This window comes from Cydia splendana, chromosome 11 (genome assembly GCF_910591565.1).
Source record: "Cydia splendana chromosome 11, ilCydSple1.2, whole genome shotgun sequence".
NCBI classification, from domain to species: domain Eukaryota; kingdom Metazoa; phylum Arthropoda; class Insecta; order Lepidoptera; family Tortricidae; genus Cydia; species Cydia splendana.
The window spans coordinates 8,520,415-8,542,553 of NC_085970.1; the positions used below are offsets into that span (position 1 = coordinate 8,520,415).

Below are 22,139 nucleotides of genomic sequence, written 5' to 3' on the forward strand. Positions count from 1 at the left end.
ATTACACTTAGTTTATCAAATCACTCGAGCAGTTTAATTCCCCATAATAATTTAAGTCATATTGTAATATAAATGCAAACAATATATAATTACGTCTTGTAATCCGTTTTAGAGATGGCGTATTAATGTCACTTATTTTTATTTAAGTATTTTTCCATCTGACAGTTTCCATTTGACAGGAACAAAATGAACGAATGAACGAATGATTTTGGCATAAAGTAGTCGCAAACCCGAAACAATGTGTGCACACGGCGACCACACTTTATGTCATGTGTCGACCCTTCCCCATTTCTGGTAACTGTGTCGACACGGCGACGACTCTGCGACTGGAATTGTGACCGAAACAGACGGTGTCGACACAAGATGTGTCAACACCGCGTCGTAACGGCGACTGGAAATGGTTGTATGGGCTAATACAGAACCGCGTCCCTTAGGACCGATACAGACTGTAACCCGACTGCAATTTGCATGGGAATTGCACGCCGACTGCATGCCAACTGCAACGCCGGCGTGCAGTTTCCATACAAGGTGCAGTCGGGTTACAGTCAGTCCGTACCGGCCATTAGGTTGGCCTGCGTTGGCCAAATATGTGTACTCAGCAATATCACAGAATAAGTAGTAGTACTAATACCGTACAGAAAGGACACTTCCTACAAAACCGAAGTTTAATTAGCAATTTAGCCTAAGCAAATTAGAAAAATCTGCGGAAATAATTCGTGTAGTTTTGAAAATTGGTACAGGTATACCTTGTGATGTCCAGATAAATATACTAAAAGTCCTCGAGGGTAGGGGGTGTGCTGAGGGTGTGGGGGGGGGGGGGGGGGGGGTTGAAGGTACCTTTTTTCACATTTTTGCTCATATCTCGAATATCTGTACGAATAGCATTATAATTACTTCGGACAAAAGCTTTAACATAAAATTTACTACAAATTTGGTAATGTTTATTTTTACTCTACAATCAATAATTTAGGAGCTACAGGCTGTTAAAGTTAAATAAGAGATAAAAAATAGACGATTTAAGAACACGTCGTTTTTTTGTAATTGTTCATCATAAATAAAAAAAATAATTTAGAGTAAGCGAGCTAAGCAACCTGCTGATAAAATATAAAAAAACAGGCCATGAGCATGTCGGGCCATGCTCAGTGTAGGGTTCCGTAGTTACCCGTCTGTCAAAATAGACTATTTGCCAAAACTCAAAAACAGCCTAGGTATACCGATTAGGTTTGCTATATTTTTCCTTGAAAGTCTTTAGTAAGCTATGTTTTCACGATTTTTTTCATATTTTTTGGACCTATGGTTCAAAAGTTAGGGGAAGTAAAGGGTAAAACACAACTTTTTTTCTTTCAGATCGATTATTTCCGAAAATATTAAGTTGATCATACAATGGTTCTTGAACACCCTTATTCATTTTAAAAGACCTATCCAACGACACCCCATATATGTAGGACAGCCAACATAAAAAAAAAATTTTCTACTTTTTATGATTAAATTTGACACGAATATATAAATCAGTTACGCTGACAAAGTCGTAAAATATAAACTAGAAAAAAATTTTTGTTAGGGTGGCTCCCCTACATTAAAGTGGGGATGAAATTTTTTTCGCGTCAACCCTATAGTGGGGTGTCATTGCATAGGTTTTTTAAAATAAATAGGGGTCTTTAAGGACCATGTGTTGATCAACTTAATATTTTCGGAAATAATCGATCTGACAGAAAAAAAGTTGTGTTTTCCACTTTAGTTCCCCTAACATTTGAACCATGGCTCCAAAAAATATGAAGCAAAATCGTGAAAGTAAAGCTTAGTAAAGACTTTCATGGAAAAATATAGCGAACCTAATCGGTCTAACAGTTTTTGAGTTTTTGCAAATAGTCTATTTTGACGGACGGGTAACTACGGAACCCTACACTGAGCATAGCCCGACATGCTCTTGGCCGGTTTTTTTATATTTTATCAGCAGGTCACTTAGCTTGCTTATTCTAAACTAAAATTTTTATTTATGATGAACAATTACGAAAAAAGGACGTTTTCTTAAACCGTCTATTTTTTATGTCTTATTTAACTTTAACAGCCTGTACCTCCTAAAGTATTGATCGCAGAGTAAAAATAGACATAACCAAATTTGTAGAAAATTTAATGATAAAACTTTCGTCCGAAGTAATTATAATGCTATTCGTACAGATATTCGAGATATGAGCAAAAATATGAAAAAAGGTACCTTCAATTCCTTTTATCTCAACTTATTCGTGCACGCAAAGCTCAAAGGGACGTCAAGTTGGTCAACCCTAAAAATTGCTCGGAGCAATGATGAGCCGAACGCAGGGTTGGGCAAAATACTGGCTTCCACGTATTTCAAATACAAATTACAAAATACATTTTTAAAAGTATTTGAAATACCAAATACAAATTACTTTGGTGACGGGTATTTGAAATACAAAATACAAATTACAGTGTTTAAAATAATGTATTTCAAATACAAAATACAAAATACCTTTAAATTTTTTTGTTTAATCATTTAGTTTTTTTAACGAATATCCTTTCCTAAAAACTTATAGGGTCATTGCGCTAGTTTTCGTCCACTTGACGAAATTTGAATATAAACCTACATTGCTGCACAAATTTGGACTGATTTCAATCCTTAATGTCGAAACTATATATATATCTGTCTACATATCAAAATTATGGACCAGACCAGGACTGGTCCATAAATTCAAAGTCGCTCAGCGAGCTATGGAAAGGGCTATGCTCGGAGTCTCTCTGTGGGATCGTATTCGAAATGAAGTTATCCGTCAGAGAACTAAAGTCGTCGACATAGCCCACCGGATTAGCAAGCTGAAGTGGCAGTGGGCCGGTCATATTAGCCGTAGAACCGATAACCGTTGGGGTAGACGAGTTCTCGAGTGGAGACCGCGCATCGGCAAGCAAACGTAGCGTAGGACGCCCTCAGACTAGATGGAGCGATGACCTTCGCAAGGCGGCTAGCAAGAGCTGGTTCAGAGTTGCCGCAAATCGTGCTCAATGGCGTGCAATAGGAGAGGCCTATGTCCAGCAGTGGACGAGAGCCTACGCTAATGATGATGATGATATCAAAATTATATTTCGCAAATAGTAAATTAAAAATGAAATATATTATTTGCTAATCCGTCAAGTAGTCTAAAACTAGAGCATGGACGGAAACTACTGCAATGACCCTATACCCTGGCTGTTGAAGAAAAGTTCCGCGCAGAATAGCTCGCGCATTGTATTTGCCCTCGTACAAGTCGTACATTATATTTAAATAAACGTTCCATTTTAGGATTATAGAATTTAATAAAATGTATTTTGTAGAAATGTATTTTGATGCTTGAAGTATTTGAAATACAAAATACAAAATACATGTGAGTGCAGTATTTGAAATACCAAATACAAAATACTTTTCCAGGTAGTATTTGAAATACAAATACAAAATACAAAAATGTATTTCAAATACGTATTTCAAATACATGTAATTGAAATACTGCCCAACCCTGGCCGAACGGAGCCGAGTTTGCCCGAAGTCAGGAGTGTCTCCTCACTGGCATTATGAAGCATCGTTGTCAAAGGTCAAAGTAAACAAACAGGTTCAAACCAATAGATTGCGGATAAAGTTACGTCATATTTGGTAACCGGTGTTATTCAATAAAAGTGACCAGTCCAGTACGTATAGCGGGTCACCGACGTCACCGTCATATGTTCAAACATCAAACATCAAACATCAACATTTATTCAGCAAATAGGCCACAAGGGCACTTTTACACGTCATCATTGAATTTACATACAAGGAAAAATAATAACATCAACAATTTTATAAAATAAAACTAACAATTCAATCTAACGTATTACAATTACTAAGAGATGTATATGGTCTCTTAATGTCGAATTACATAAAAAATACAGATACAAAACACAAAAAAAAAATCTATAATATTTAGAGGTGTAAATGTCTCTAGGTGTCAGAACTATAAGATTATATAGTTTATCAAGTTATCCTTAGAGATGTATAGGGTCTCCAAGAGTCAATATCCTGTATAATTAATACATTCATTAAGAGAAAATAAACATACGAGAGCAGAATGAGGCGTCTCACTGTAATTAATTAATAAAAATAAAGTTACTAAGTATAATAGCTTGTGTTAGCTTAAACAGACCAGTCTCCACAAACAGCACCCGTTCACGAGTATGACGCGTATCTCAGCCATCGCCTCCCTCAACCTTCATTCGGGAAAGTGGCGACCCGATCAACGACGCCACCGTAAGCAAAGACTTTTAAGCGAGCATGACATGTTCAAGCTACCGGCCTATAATAATATTAAAATAGTAATAACATGTAGCTGTAAGACACGGCATTTTGTGCTCGTATGTTACATAAAAAGACAGTATAGCTTCACATAATTACTAGCCTAAGTTGACTTAGAGATGTAAAGGTCTCTAAGTGTCAGAAACATTAAAAATATAGGTATGTACAATCAAAAATAAAAATAAAATATATAAATAAATAAATACTTAGAGATGTATAAGGTCTCCAAGTGTCCAAAACTAAAATTAAATTAAACAATTTAATCAAGCGAGAACATCATTGTCTCATGTGTCAATTCTACTGGACACTAGCATATTTAATTCACAATGTAAAAAAAAAACAATATTTATTTAGCTCTTATTATACTAATGAAATCAAGCTACCTGCTTAAAGGCATCTATTACGACCCTTCTGGACTTTTCAGAGTTAAGTATTGAGATAAAATATAAAAAAAATCATTTCTTTCCCCGACCCTCTTCTACGCCCCCTTTTGCACTAAAGTTGATTGGATAAGGTGGATGTCGTGCAAACTTCGATCATTTCGTGCACGAAATTACTTTTAGCACATAGCTTAGTCCGTGACACTCTAAAAACCTGTTTATCTACTAGTTTGACGTATTCCCCATGGTTATTAATCATCTATCCTTTTTCTTCTCCTCAGACTAATGGAGACAGATTCACGAACGTTAGTCTCGACAGTTCGAGATGGTGGCTTACCTTGATTCAGTTAATTCTAGTTTGATAAACAAGTCAACAAAAACAGCAAGTAGGTACCTAAATATGTAAGTAAAAAAGTAGTAAAGGTGATGTAGGGGTACCTATATTTGTGCTTGGCATTATTTTACGCAGTGTACAGTCAACAACAGAGCTACGAATACAGGCAAAGTGTCAAAAATATGTATACAGTACTTTATTGCCTGTACATTAAGGTCGTGTATACATATTTTTGGCACTTTGCCTGTATTCATAGCCCTGTTGTTGATTGTACTGAGATAAATTTGCATTGTCAATCATTTGTGATATAATTCGTGATACAATTTTCGCACTGTGGTCCTACTTTTGTCCTACCAATCGGACCACATGAACAGTTTTTTTCCGCTTTGATTATCAGAAATTGTAATTCAGCTTCGTCCTACCGATCCTTAGAGGATATAACCAACGGAGAAGCCATGTCTATAATTTTCGGTACAAAATAGTCTGCCGTTTTTTGCGGGGGAGGGGCACATCACATCAAATGTATACGTAACGTAAACATAGCCATGTCAGATAAACGTCAGTTCATACATGTGGTTGACCATTGGCCGCCTATTTTCGACAGAGGGGAACGCCTGTTAATGACCACTCCCTTTGGTTATATTCTCTAAGTACCGATCAGACCAAAAAATTATGTCACCTAACCTAAAACTAGTACCTACAGTCGAGTTCATAAATCACTGAAACTACAAAATATACCAAAACATTTTTATTAGTAAAGTCTTTATTGTACAAAAGCTAAGTAAGTACAAAGGGATTGTGCACAAATCACGCGAGGTTCGATAGGGGGAGGAAAAAAACCTACCACATGAGTAGATACTTTTTCTCAGTTTCGTTCTGTTGCAGATTTATATTTCGTTAAACATAAATCTTCACTCTGCACTTCAAAATAGCGAGTCTATTTAACGAAAATAGAAAAATAAACAAGATTTTCTATATACTATACTATTTATCTTAAAATTAGGTCGAATGAAAAAAAATACACGTGAGGTTGTGTGGGGGGAGGGGGGTAACCAAAAACCTCTCCAAATATCACCAAGGGGGGGGGGGTGATTTGTGCACAACCCCAAACGCGAACTTATTCCTTTGAGCACATAGCCTACTTAGTGTAGTTTAGTTTTAGTTTCTAAGAATAGGTACCTATAATTAGTAGATATATTAGAATCGAGTTCATAAATATGTACCTACCTATACATTACATACATTTCTTCACCTTAATACATTCCAATCAGGAGAAATACATATTTATGAACTCGACTGTATCTTAGTCTGTAATGTATACTCTATGGCCATTAGTTGCCTGATATAATGATTTTTGATTTGTATATTGTATACATACATACTTACATAATTTCATACTGCACGCATATTAGCATAATTTGCATACAGTCATCTCCGTGACCGGATGGCAAACGTACACTCAGTCTGGTTATCGATGTGAAAAATTATGCCCAATTTGTCGTTGGAGAACTAAGCAACATTTAACCGATCAATGGTAGGCCTTCTGTCTTGGCATTAAGGTATATGAGTTATCAGTTAACGGTGTGGACTAGAGATGGGCTGGATATTCGGTATTCGGCATAATGGGCTAGTTTTCCAATGTTTTTATTCGGCCGAAAGATCCGGTTAAAGTATTGATTATTCAGGAAATGTTTTTTATTATGTTTGTCTTGTTGCAACACTGTAAAAGCTCCTCCAGAACTTTTCAAATAAGGTCAGGTGGAGTAAGAGGAGCTATGGGGGAATGTGGACACTTCTAGGGAAAATAAACAGTTAGAGATACTTAAAGATATTAAATATAGATTAAATGATAATAGGTACTCAAAATAAAGTTAATTCATAAATAAAATTTACTTAAAAATATTTACGTAGAACGACTTTTTTCACGGGTCCAATATTTGGTTCGGTAAAGAGATCTGAACCGAACATTCGGCCGTATATTCGTCGTTCGGCGTTCGGCGCATCTCTAGTGTGGTATGAACGCAATGAACGCAGGTATTTTGACCGCCATGGTCGTTGGGCTTAGTAATCAAATGTTTAAGCAGATGAAAGGTTACGTTATGTCTCATTGTTACTACTACGATTATGTCGTTGATGAGAAAAGGATGACTCACGTTAGACCGGGCCGTGTCCGGGCCGGAGCTTCCGGCGCTTACTTTTCTATGACATGAGGACATCACAGGCGATCACGTGATGCTTTCCATAGAATGCGCCGGAAGCTCCGGGTCGGACACGGCCCGGTCTAACGTGAGTCATCCTTTAGTCGTTGAAAATATCAACTTAAAATAATTAAGAGATAGTAACTTCGCTACATTTGATAACGCAGAAGCGTTTATCCAAAAAACCGGCCAACAGCACGTCAGGCCAGGCCATGCTCAGTGTAGGGTTCCATATAGTTACCCGTCAATATAGATTTTTTGCAAAAATTCAAAAACAGATTAACCGATCGCTTGTATGGAAGCCCCACTTAAATATTTAAGTGGGGCTTCCATACAATAAACGTGATTTTTTTTTTCTTACAATTTCCATACAATTAACGTGAACAGAAATTACACATTATCTGTGAAAATTTCAACTGCCTAGCTATTGTTAAATCTGGCGTAAAGGAAACTATGATGAGTCCATATGAAGAGTATATTGTCGAGGAATTAGGCACTGATGGGTCAATTTCTGAACACGAATTTTTTTCTGTCCGTGATGAAAATCGGGGGTTAGCATCAGATAATACTTACCATTTTTTTTTTACATAAAGAAGTCACACTTTCACACCGAGTTCCATATGAATTCACTGATTAATTGGTTTTTAGAGTACACTTAAAAATACATAAAGGCTCAAATTACTACTCCCGTGCCCTGTCCGGAATCTACTTTTGAGCATAATGAAAAATCCTACGAAAAATTGTACATTAGTATCACTAATTTAGTATCAAATACTTAAACTAGATGATATTTACTACCACTGAGCACATACACTATTAACTTCATTGTGGTAAATAGCTCGTGATCGATGTTTAAATATTGTCCGAGCGCGCGAGTACAATTTCGTCGGCAAAACTCAAAGGGCTCTGACAGCCGACGTCTGTATTTGAACCGCCTCGTGTCCCGCCTCACCTATACTGGCAGTATTCGGCTGTCTCTCAAAGCAAGCGGATGTACGTCAAGCCGCGGCGTGTTCGAGCAAATCGCGTAATTATTTCGGAATCCGGGTGGGCGACAATTTTTTTCTAATTTCGATGCCCCTTATAAATTTTATTTCCCACATAGCTTTTCAATAACAATTGTTATATTTAGGAGCCCTTTATGTATCTTTATGTTAGCGATAACATAACAGTTTGGTCAAACACGATTTAAATTTTTGGCGATTTTTTTTATTACGAATTCTAATTTCCGTGCCCTAATTCCCATGGAATATTTACCTAAAACAGCTGATTAAGTGGCACGGGAATTAGGAGGTATTACATATATTGTCAACAGATCTTTTATTGGGGGCACTGTAAGTTAATTGGCAATGTTTACGTCATATTATTATTATATATATATGTATATTGGCATTGAATATATATTATATGTAATAACAATATGACGTATATCTTTGTATTTTACATTTAAGAAAATCTTAAAGAATGCACAAAAATCTGTGAACGGTTTTTAGTATAAGTACTATAGTACATACAGGATGGACCCGAATAACCCGGGCAATTTTAATACGTAAGGTAAGGTGGGGTAAGACGACACCGGGGTAAGACTCACTTGTATGGAATCCTCGTACTGTTAGTCTTGTCCCACCTTACCTTATTCATTGATCATATTATAAAATTAAAATATTATATAAACATAAAACTATTTTTGAAATTATTACATATTATAATACCTGTACCTAAGGTTACATAAAACAAAATGAATCAAATTTGCAATGTTCTTTTTTGTAAATTAGACAGCTGACAGCGTATACCGTATAAAGTTTGAACATCTGGGAGACCGAGCTTTGCTCGGAAAACATATACCTACCTAAAAACTAAAAATGCGCGTTTTTCCAGAGATAACACCTAGCTAGATCGATTTTTCACCCCAGAAAATCCTCATAGTTCCTCGTAGTTGTTATAAATTAGCTTTTCTAATACAAGAATAATTAAATATATCCTATTCTTACTATATTATAAATGCGAAAGTATCTCTGTCTGTCTGTCTGTTATCTTGTCACGCTTAAACCGCTGAACCAATATCATCTTGATGATATTTGGCATGGAGATAGTTTACCCCACCTTACCTCATATGTGGTCAAACAATTTTTTGTGTTATGAATTTATGAAGGCAGCATATTCGATTTCTTCAGATTAACTTACACAATAACTTCTTCTCACTGTGCCCCTATTTATTTCTTAGTATCATTTCCTATACGGTCATATACCAGATCATACACCTTGTACCTATCTACATGCAGATACATAATGACACTTTTTAATGAATAGTTTTGTATGTAAGGCGGACAAGTTTACACAACTACTCAAAGTATTGTTTTGAAATATGTACATTTTACTAAGAAAGAGAGATTAGTTGCCATTAAAATAAAGGAAACGATTAGTCAAATACGTAGTTTTTAGTGTATCATACTTTCGTAGATTTGTCGTCCGAAACTAAAATTAAAGAAGGTAAATATGTTCGATGCCGCTTCATTATGGTTGCAGTATATTATTGTAGATTAAAATATACATAAATAATAGTTTTAACTACCAAAATAAGTTAAGAAAACAATTCCTGGGCCATGTTCAAATTTCCGTGCTAGTAAAATCTAATTCCCATGGACACACTAATTCCCGTGCCCTGACCAAAATTTTAAATTGAAATAACTTTTATAGTTTTATGAATATTTTTACCCAATAAGAAAATTAAAGTTTATTATATTTTTTATCAAATTATCAGCATAATTTTTTTTGTGTAATGTTGGTATTTCAAAATTCCATGGGAATTAGACAAAAATGCTCGTTTGGTGAAATTGACCCTGATACAAATTTAGTCTGGTTAGCAGCAAGGTCGAAACGAATGTGACGGCATCACGCACGCGAACAAAAGCTGTATATTTATTCAAACATTTAAACTTGTTCCACGTGCGTTTATGCAGTTACCTATAAAACAAGATTCTTTAAGTTTACGAAGACACTTTCCAACACTGGCCCTTAAACCAAAGCAATCTTGTTTAAACACACAGACACAAAACTTAAATAGTGACTTACACTTCACTATAACATTAAATTAACAAAAACATATGTACTGAACTTTCGCTACACCTTATTAACAAAGTTCAGTTATTCACATTATGAATTGTTATTCAATAAATGTTTATAAAATAAACAAGTCTTTGTATTTCATGTAATCACTATCATGTTTGACTAAACCAACAAATAACCATGATGGTAATTACATTAAGAACAAAATTATTACATAGAATACATAGTTAAATGTATTTACCTATGACAGTAATGTGAGCTGTCTCACAAACTTACTGTGTTTAACTTTACACAACGCTTTTGTCAGTATATCTGCCAACATATCATTAGTATTTAGATACTCAATAGTAATCTTATTACTATTTACAAGTTCTCTAATAAAGTGATGCCGTATATCGATATGTTTGGTCCTAGCATGATGTAAAGAGCTCCTACACAATTTTAGCGCTGACTGATTGTCATTGAAAATTGTCGGTACAATTTCTTTATTTATAATTTCTTTCAGAAATGTACTAATAAACAAACCCTCTTTACAAGAATTAGACAAAGAGTAGTATTCGGCTTCGGTAGAGCTAAGGCTAACTGTTTTTTGCTTGCGACTTTCCCAAGTAACTACTGACTCACCTATTTTAAAAACATAGCCCGTGTACGACCGGCGGTCTACGTCGTCACTGCCCCAGTCTGCATCCGCATATCCGGTGATATCCAGCTGCTGCTTGCCTTTCTTAAAAGTCAAACGGAGATCCAAGGTACCTTTCAAGTAGCGCAGGACTCTTTTGGCTGCTTTCCAGTGGGTCTCTGTAAATGATTCATTAAATTGACTCAAGTAGCTAACTGCGTATGCGATGTCTGGTCGGGTACAGATAGCAATATACATAAGAGAACCTACAAGACCTCTATAATCATAGGTATCATCTCTTTGATTGCCCCTGGGTAACTTAAGTCCAGTTTCCATGGGAGTAGGCGAACACTTACACTCTTCCATTTTATATTTCTTCAGCACCATCGCGATATAACTCGATTGATCGAGAGTAATTTTGTTCTCATTTCTACACAATCTCATACCTAACACCTGATGAGCTGGCCCTAGATCTGTCATATCAAATTCCTTCATTAATTTGACTTTGACATCTAGCTTATCACGTTCATCACCTGTCGAAAACAATATTATATCATCAACATACAGAGCAATAATCATAAACGACCCCTTCAGTCGCTGAAAATAAACACAAGGCTCAGATGATGACTTATTGAACTTCAACTTACTGCATAGAACATGATCAATCTTCTCGTACCATGCCTTTGAGGCTTGTTTCAACCCGTAAATAGCTTTATTTAATTTGTAGACCTTACTTTCTTGACCTTTAACTATAAAGCCTTCCGGTTGTTCCATGAACACAGTTTCCTTCAAGTCACCGTTGAGAAATGCTGTTTTTACATCAAGATGTTCAATCTTCATACCGTACTCAACCGCCAAGGCTAACAAAGTACGTATAGTGGAGTATCTGACAACCGGTGAATACGTCTCCTCATAGTCTATTCCATATTGCTGCGTGAAGCCTTTAGCTACCAGGCGTGCCCTATATTTGAGTAGTTCACCGTTCAATCCACGTTTCACTTTGAACACCCACTTGCATTTGACAGGTTTTTGTGACTCTCGTCGATCTGTCAGTGTCCAACACTCGTTCTTAATAAATGAGTTGTACTCACAAGACATTGCTTCCTTCCAATTGTCAGCATCTGGACCACTCAGTGCTTCTCGTACAGTCCGTGGAGCATCTGGATCGCACGTGCCCGCTAGGAATCCAAAATGTGGTGAACCCGATGAACTGTCATATTCCGAAGTATCCGTACTCTCCTCCTCTGGAATATAAGTTGCATCGGCCGGATCATCACATTCACTAGAGCTAAACGAACCATTTATTGTGATCGTACTCGTTCGATCGCTCGTACTCTGAGAATTTTGTGTCAAATTGGCATCATCAGACGTACCGCTCACTACCGATATCTCTGGTTGTACAGAGGTTGGGTTCGACAATTCGATTACAACATTTTTATTTCCATTATTTTCAATTTGTGGAAATATTTCAATTGACTCAATGACATTGTCAATGTCATCACATGATATTTTTTTAATGAACGTATTTTCTAAGAAGGTTACATCCCTGGCTTTGATGCATTTTGTTGGTTGTTCCGGGTCCAAGAGTCTATAACCCTTTGTATGCTCACAATACCCAACAAAAATGTACTTTTTGCATTTCGGATCTAATTTTGAACGCTTCAAAGTCATCGCATAAGCCACAGAACCAAAGATACGTAAATGACTTAGAGATACCTTTTTGCCACTCCACTTTTCTTCAGGAGTGCTCCCCAGTACAGCTTTCGTAGGACAGCGGTTTTTGACGTAGACGGCCGTGTTAACAGCCTCCGCCCAGAATTCGTTGCTTAGGCCCGCATCTTGCAGCATGCATCTTGCAGCCTGCATCACGGTCCTGTTCGCGCGTTCTGCGACCCCGTTCTGAGCAGCGGAGCCAGGAACAGTGGTTTGATGCACGATGCCATTGCTCTTGAGATACGCCTGAAAAGCAGAACTGGTGTATTCTCCTCCGTTGTCGCTACGTAGCGATTTTATCTTTTTACCTGTCTGGTTCTCCACTAAAGCCTTAAATTCTTTGAACCTATCAAATACTTCACCTTTATTAGTTAAAAAGTACACAAACGTCTTTCTAGAATAGTCATCTATGAAAAGCAAGAAATACCTTGCACCGCTGAATGAGGGAGATGGTAGCGGCCCACAGACGTCTGTATGTACTAAACCCAGGACCTCTTTAGCCCTGTTGTGAGATTTCTTAGGAAAGGGGACCCTACTTGCCTTACCTTGTACACACGCTACACACGTTTCAAAATCTCTACTATCATATGATATACCAGAAGCCATACCTTTTTTCAAAAGTTCCATGCTTCTTCTGTTGAGATGCGATAGACGACGATGCCAAACCTTCTCTGAAGCCACAGATACAGTTTCGTCGCTAGTAACCGCACGCTTCTCCTCCACTGCTGCATTGGCCATCTGTTTGTTCTGTAAAGGAACATTAGAACACGCCCCCACAGTGTCAAGGACATAAACATCATTTTTCAAAGTAGCTGTCGCTGCAATAACCCCATTATCTAATATTTCGCAACTATCGGATTCGAATACTATCTTAAAGCCTTTCTTTGCCATGGCGCTTACCGACAATAAGTTAGCTACTAAATTAGGTACATAATACACATCACTTATAGTCTTTACAGTGCCATTACGTTGTTCCACTTGAACATTACCTCGCCCGGCCGTAAATAGTTTGTCTCCGTTAGCTACAGTCACTTGCAACGATTTCTCTGACTTCATGTCACTCATCATGTTCACATCTCGACAAAGATGACTCGCCGATCCACTGTCCACGTACCAAAGATCACTTTCCACGTTCACCGACAGCGCCGTGAGTAGAGCCTTTGCCGACGACGTTTCTTTGCTACTTTTCTTTTTGTTCAACATCGGACAATCTTTCTTGAAATGTCCGGTCCTCTTACATACATAACACCTGGGCAGCTTTCTCGCGGCCGCCAGAGCCGTAACTCCGTCTCCGTCGCGCTTGCTGTCGTCACGTCGCATCCTTTCCTGTAGCAGCTTCGCCGATACAACTTCGCTAGATAATTTGGCAGTTGACGAGTTCTCAATAGCCATGATTAGCGGGTCGTAGTCCTCAGGAAGTCCGCTCAGCATGATGACCGCAACAAAGTCATCCTCCAACCCAGCACCAATATCCTGAAGTTGTTGTGCGACATCCGTGATTTTGTTTATGTATTTCTCCATACTCTGACAATCCGTTAACTTTGTGCTAAACAAAGTTCGCAACAGGCCTAGTCTCCGACATAATCCCTTATCTTCATATGCTTTCTGAAGACTCGTCCATGCTTTGTGTGCCGAGGTCACGTTCCTTATGTGTACGAAGGCCGTCGATTGCACGGACAATGCAATGCGTGCGAGCGCTTTCTGGCCCTTTTTCACATCTTCCAGTTTTTTATCGTCAACCTCTTTTTCCACAAAATCCCAAAGATCTTCATGAACTAACACCATCTTCATCATAAATTTCCACGATGAATAGTTTTCCATTCCTTTTAGTTTTTCCATCACGAGTGGAGATGAGGAACTTGTACTGGACGCCATTACTGCCGGCAACCGTATTAACTATTTTCGCTTTTTACGCTCGAAATACGTTATGATTTTTATTGAAAACGCGCAGGCTATCACAGTTCATGAGATACAGCCTGGTGACAGACAGACAGACGGACATACAGACAGACAGACAGACGGACAGCGGAATTTTAGTAATAGGGTCCCGTTTTTACTCTTTGTACGAAACCCTTTGTAAAAAGAGCCACTTAAGTGCCAAACTAATATAATGGCATTTAATTAGCTTAATCATCGCTACAACTAATAAAATCATTATGATGTAATTTAACCCTTTATGCGAATACAAAAGAGCTTCCTAATCGCACGAACTTGAACTCATAAAAACAAAGTAGGAAGACGAAATTTAAATAAATTCACACATTAGTGCAATAATAGATTTTACGTCCTTGGAACACGGTTTATTTACGTGTCATAGTGATGAGTTCGAACGTGACATCCGCAATTATAAAAATGTGGCGCTAAGCGATATAGCGGTAATCGAGGTCGTGTATCGAGGGCATTAAATGTAGAACTATGGATATACAAACAGAGATTATTGTTAAAATTGTATGAACTAATTTGATGACGGCTGTGCACACTCGTCGAAAACGTCTCGCCGAAGGTCTCGGCAAAAATCCGACCCAATCGGCGAAAGACGTGACAAGACGAGAAGGGAGCTAGCAGTATGTATATGCATGTACACGCACTAGTTCTCGGCCTGACTCGGGGTCTCTCGGCAGTGTGTACGTGTACAGCCAGCGTGACGGTAGTTAGTGTAAAATAACAGCAATATTTTATACACTTAGGTACTAAAAAATCATCCTGTCGGCGGGATTCTAACTGACGGCTTTGAAAAATTGGCCTACCGCTCAACTAAGCTTTCCAAGCTGAACCAATCGCGGCAATCTTTCCAATATATGTATGTACCTATATAATTAATTTTTAGGGTTCCGTACCTCAAAAGGAAAAAACGGAACCCTTATAGGATCACTCGTGCGTCTGTCTGTCTGTCCCTCTGTCATAGGCTATTTTCTCGGAAACTACTGGACCAATTAAGTTGAAATTTAGTACACATATGTAAATTAGTGACCCAAAGATGGACATATTTTTTTATAATTTTAAAATATATAGGTTCGAGGTTATTTAAGAAAATAGCTAAAAAATTACCATTCCCCCTTTTATCCCTGAAACTACTGGCACAGAAGACTCACTCTCTAACAAAACGCGTCTGTTACGATCAGCACAGATATGGCCGCTAGGTGGCGACAGCGCCACGCGCGGCTTATGGCAAAACCCAAAATTGGGGCCGAACGGATGTACTTTTACCTGTAGCAAAGCGACGAAATCGCGGAGTGAGACACGCCTACTACTGGGTCTAAAATTTTGAAAAAAATACACAAATTAGTTCTTTACCTATAGATGGCAGGAAAACCTATTACAAATGTGCAGTCAAGCGTGAGTCGGACTTATGTACGGAATCCTAGAAACGCGAGTCCGACTCGCACTTGGCCGGTTTTTTGCATAAAATTTTGATCACTCTGATAAAAGGTTTTCAAAGTAGGCATAATGTTACGTAAGAACTATCAAGACTCCGTCTCACACCCTGGATGAAATGATAAGACATGGTTCACCCCCCTCTCTCCCTAAATCATCTTACGTAATAAATGAATGGCGCCAAATCATCTTAATATATCTATCTGAGTTTACGGTATTTGAACCACCAACACTTATACTTATTTATAGAATATAATACATGTAAGTATACCTAAGCTATTAACTACCAAGTTGGCACTAATTAGAACAACAAAGTAAACAGTTTTTTCGAACAACTACGTGTTTCCTTGGCAATTAAGCTATCTCAACGCCACAAAATACGTGTCATTATGCAGAATTAATACAAGGAATTTTATTTTTACGAGACTAAGGAGATAATTAGACGGGAAATCTTGAATAACGATAGTACTACAGCATCCTTGTTATCTTTAAGTAGGTAATTGTAAGCACCTTAACAAAGGCCGTAATAATATGATGTATAAATTATTTTTGCGTCATTATCAAGTCCCTCTTAACGGGTCGCGTAGTAGGTACCTATGGGCAAGGCTCGGAACCGGTTTTTTCTTCATACAAAAAAAACCGGTATTAATAGGTACGTTCTTTTTCGTTCTTTAGTTTATTACTTAATTTTTAATGGAATAATTTAATAATACGAAGTTGTTACCTAAATACATGTTTCAGTCGTCTACGTATAGAGCATAATTTAATTTAACAAAAATATTGGGATATTTCGGGTTTTTTAAAAAACCGTTTCCGAGCCCTGCCTATGGGTACGCCGCGTTCTTTAAGCGGCCGTCGCTTTTGCATACATGTCTCATGACACCAGCGTTAGAGTAAAAGGCTATATGTAAGTAATTGAACAAAGCCTACCCAGATAACTCAATTCGGCCTCTCATTGTTTTGCCGTGAGTGTGTCGCGTGCGTTCACACATCGCGAGGAATGCGTTTGTATGGGGACAATGTTGCTGGGAAACTCTCACTTTTATTAGCTAAGGTTAGTCATACGCTGCGGTGATAGAGGACAGATACAGTAGGTAGTTAGTATGTATCAATAGTACGCGCAGGAGGTCAGAGGGATTACCGCGAATATCAAAATGCGGAATTTCGTGTGTATCTATTATTACTTTATTACCATTTGTCTCCGCAAGGCACAGATGGGAATAGATAGATAGATAGATAGATAAAATCTTTATTCAACCACAACTTACATGCTTTGTGACACAATAAATAATAACAAGAGACAAAAGGAAAGTTAACAAGAGACAATGAGACAAAGAATAGGTGAATTCATATGAATAAGTCCCTCTCTCACCAAGGTATACTTACTACTAAAAGGATGACTCACGTTTCACCGGGCCGTGTCCGTGCCGGAGCTTACAGCGCTTACTTTTCTATGCTACATCAAATGGCATTATGACATGACAGACGATCACGTGATGCTTTCCATAGAAAACGATGCGCCGGAAGCTCCGGGTCGGACACGGCCCGGCCTAACGTGAGTCACCCTTAAGTCGGTCATCCGAGGTCTCAGGTTCAATTCCCGGCCCCGTTCGCTAGCCAACACCTTTAAATAAAATCCTCCTGTGTCCATTCCAGTATCATTTGCCGTGCATTTTGCATCCGCATAACAATTACCACCAACAATTAACTCCAAGTATTTCCAGAACGCCACGCGTCACAATTATATAGTTTAATCATTTATTTGTCTCGGCCGTCCTTCAAGAAATGTTACATTTAATGATCAGTTGCCTGTCTAATGGTCGTGTAATGACAGGGAGACCATCCGACTGTAAGTCTTTTGTCATTTCCTGTCAACACTGTCGCGATTAAAAGCACGCCAATTACTGACTTGGATCTTGCATGAATCACTCAAACTGCATAGTTATGTAGCTACCATGTACGCATGAGAGTTTTAAAAGCAAAAGCTGACTCCTTTATCGAATAAATGACTCTTCTTCCTTTCTTTTTGAAAGTACACACAGCGGACAGTGGGCTCTGAATAATAAATAAATAAAAGTACCTACGAGTAAGGGGGCGTCCTATAAACTATTCACATAATAATATGTGTCAACTCAACTGGTATGTTCCTCATGTCCCTCATGTCATGTTTGCCATTGTAGAAACCCCATCGGCACCAAGGTGAAACATAATCGGCTGTTTCCAAACAATGCTTATCAAATTTCGGAAGCGGATATATGATTCACCATATTTGAAACTGAATTGTAACAAATCGCGACACATTCATGATCAGGGTCATTCTTTGAAAATATGTCTGCGGTTGCGTCTAATTGCCACGACTCTTTTCATACATTTTGTATGGGTCGCGGAAATTAGCCCGTAGCCATATCTTTTGAGAATGATCCTTCAATTCAAACCGTGTATGGTACCTAATACAGCAACAATCATGAGACATTTTAGAGAACATTTGGAGTATTTTTGATATTTGATGATCAGATTACAATTTCTATAAAATGGTAACTTTTATTTCACTTTCAACCCAAACAATACATAATGTATTGTTTTCCCACAACTCGGCGAACGCGTCAAATTTCATTGACGCTAATCCATTCACTATGATTACAAACTTACAAGTTCCGTTGATAGTATTCACTTTGTATAAGGATGTAGGAGGGTCCGAGTTTTTATAACTGCAATGTTAACTTGGGATTGTCGCGTCTCATGTACAATGGACACAATAATCTACTATCGGAAGTTCAATGAAACTTTAGACTGTTTCTAAGGATTATTAATCCTTACAAATATTGTAAGAATTTTAGCGAATTTGTGTATCTAACTAGAGACCGAATACCGGTATATTTTTCATACAAACTAACCGGTATTCAATTTCGGTATGACGATTGTTTGTATATTTTTGCACTTAATTTAACTAATCTGATCAATCATTATCCTTACCTAAATCAAAACCTAAATACTAATAATACTATTCTATAATATCAAACTAGCAAAAAGCAGAGCTTTGTAAGGGCTCGCGGAATTTTTCTACCTATATAGTTATAATTACTAAGGTAGTTTTTAATAAGAGATTCATCTTAAAAAACCGGACAAGTGCGAGTCGGACTCGCCCGCCGAGGGTCCCGTACAAATTTAACGTATTTATTAATTTATTTACAAAAAAAATAGTTACCAAATATTTTCCCAGTACTTGTAGTGACGATATTACTTGCCAAATTTCATAGTTCTAGAAATTATAGATCAACGGGAATTACCATACTTAAGGGGGCCCACAGATTACCAGTTCGTCGGACGATATCAACCTGTCAGTTGTTCGGAGCTGTCAAATTTTGCGTTTAACTGACCGGCTGATATCGTCCGGCGAAGTCCGTCAGTGGGCCCCTTTATAGGTACATTTTGATTCCTTTGAGAGTTTCGAAATATAAATGTTTTGCGGCATAAACGGCCGTATCTTTTTCCCGATCACTTACAACTCTTAGAAGTTTAAATTTTTCACAGCTTTTAGGACCTAAGTTATGCTTTTAATTTCAACTCGATACATCCACGCGTTCCCGAGATAAAAGGTCTTAGTAGACAGACGAACGGACAACAAAAGTGATCCTATAAGGGTTCCGTATTTTTCCTTTTGAGGTACAGAACTCTAAAAATGATATGATATGATATAAGGGCATCTATAAATAATGAATACCCCAAATCATTTTGTATTATATTATATCAATAGGTACTTGTATTTAATAGTTTAACTCCGAGCAAGCCTTACAAATGTCCGGAGCACCTATAGCTTCTTGACCGGTAGACATGAATATGGGCGTAGCGATGTGACAACCCCATCGCGTGCTGATGGACCAGTACAATCAGTCAACGCAGGGCAGCTTGTGGAGAGTTGTTGGGAAGAAACATTCCCACGGCTCCTGGGAAGTGGGAAGTTCTGCCACCCGATAGAAGGGTGGATAAAAAGGGCCCTCTGCCTCTGTCTTGCTTTAGCCGGTCGTCCAGAGTGGAAAGCGACATCGATTTTGACATTTGAAACGATAAGGCAGTAATATCGAGCTGCAATACTGCTGCCGACTGCGATATTACTGCAGACTACATTACTGTCGCAAATGTCATAAACCCTGGCAGTGACATCGATTTTGTCTTTTGAAACAGTAAGGCAGTAATATCGCGCTGCAATACTGCTGCCGACTGCGATATTACTGTCGACTGCATTACTACCGCAAATGTCAAAAACCCTGGCAGCGACATCGATTTTGGCATTTGAATCAGTAAGACAGTACTATCGCCCTGCAATACTGCTGCCAACAGCGATATTACTGCCGATTGCATTACTACCGCAAATATCAAAAATCCTGGCAGCGCCTGTCATTTGCGCGCTGCAATACAGCTACCGACTGCAATATTACTGCAGACCACATTACTGTCGCAAATGTCATAAACCCTGGCAGTGACATTGATTTTGTCTTTTGAAACAGTAAGGCAGTAATATCGCGCTGCAATACTGCTGCCGACTGCGACATTACTGCCGACTGCATTACTACCGCAAATGTCAAAAACCCTGGCAGCGACATCGATTTTGGCATTTGAAACAGTAAGGCAGTACTATTACCCTAAAATACTGCTGCCAACAGCGATATTACTGCTGACTGCATTACTACCGCAAATATCAAAAATCCTGGCAGCGATATTGATTTCGACATTTGCGCGCTACAATACTGCTGCTGACTGCAATATTACTGCCGACTATATTATTGCCTCGAATGTCAAAAACCCTGGCAGCGAAATCGATTTTGGCATTTGAAACAGTAAGAAAGTAATATTGCGCTGCAATACTGCTGCCGACTGCATTACTACCGCAAATGTCAAAAACCCTGGCAGCGACATCAATTTTGGCATTTGAAACGTTACATAAGGCAGTACTATCCCGCTGCAATACTGCTACCGACTGCAATATTACTGCAGACTACATTACTGTCGCAAATGTCATAAACCCTGGCAGTGACATTGATTTTGTTTTTTGAAACAGTAAGGCAGTAATATCGCGCTGCAATACTGCTGCCGACTGCGACATTACTGCCGACTGCATTACTACCGCAAATATCAAAAACCCTGGCAGCGACATCGATTTTGGCATTTGAAACAGTAAGGCAGTACTATCGCCCTGTAATACTGTTGCCAACAGCGATATTACTGCCGACTGCATTACTACCGCAAATATCAAAAATCCTGGCAGCGATATTGATTTCGACATTTGCGCGCTACAATACTGCTGCTGACTGCAATATTACTGCCGACTACATTATTGCCTCGAATGTCAAAAACCCTGGCAGCGAAATCGATTTTGGCATTTGAAACAGTAAGACAGTAATATCGCGCTGCAATACTGCTGCCGACTGCGAAATTACTGCCAACTGCATTACCGCCGCAATTTCGAAATCAATCACGTGTGATTTTAATCGCCATAGTAGTAAAAACGATTATCGATTCAATCAAAAAATATATAGTCACGTATTAAATTTCACCCATAATTAATTATGATTACCAACTAATAGGGTATTTGACTGTACTTAAGATAAATTATTTTACACCATGCAAGAAATAAAGCACCAGAAGATTAATAGAGAAAGGTAGATATAGCAGTTATTTTTAGTCACAATTTCTATTTTAAAACCCGATAACAACTATAAAGAGTAGGTAATTTGCTTGTGACGTCACATGCTAGTGTTTCATGTAAATTCCATAGTAGCAAATCGGTTTGACAGTTCGAAAAAAGAAACTCATTTGACTAGTATAGGTACTCAAATACCCAATTATATTGAGCCACAAAAACCCAGCGCATTTTAACGGAACAACCTTTAACCTTGTCACTACTAACGCCATCTGTTAGAAAAAGAAATAACTAACATTAGTCCAACAGATGGCGTTAGTAGTAATACACATTATTTACCCTTTTATTTATTTTTTATGTTTATATAATTATATTTTTATGCTTGATAACACATCTAGACATGAATATAAATTACTATGTTAAATCTCAAACCTAACAGTGCGATAGTTTTTCCGTAAAGTGTACCACAAGAATGCATAGATTGTCGAATAGTGATAGGGCTCG

The 22,139-nt window shown here is 38.1% G+C and overlaps 1 protein-coding gene across 2 annotated transcripts in view; it reads left to right on the forward strand.

The window, feature by feature from the left end:
• LOC134794759 (uncharacterized) overlaps nucleotides 1-22,139 on the forward strand; it is a 126,119-nt gene that overhangs the window by 27,138 nt on the left and 76,842 nt on the right. The gene's annotated exons all lie outside the window — the stretch shown is intronic.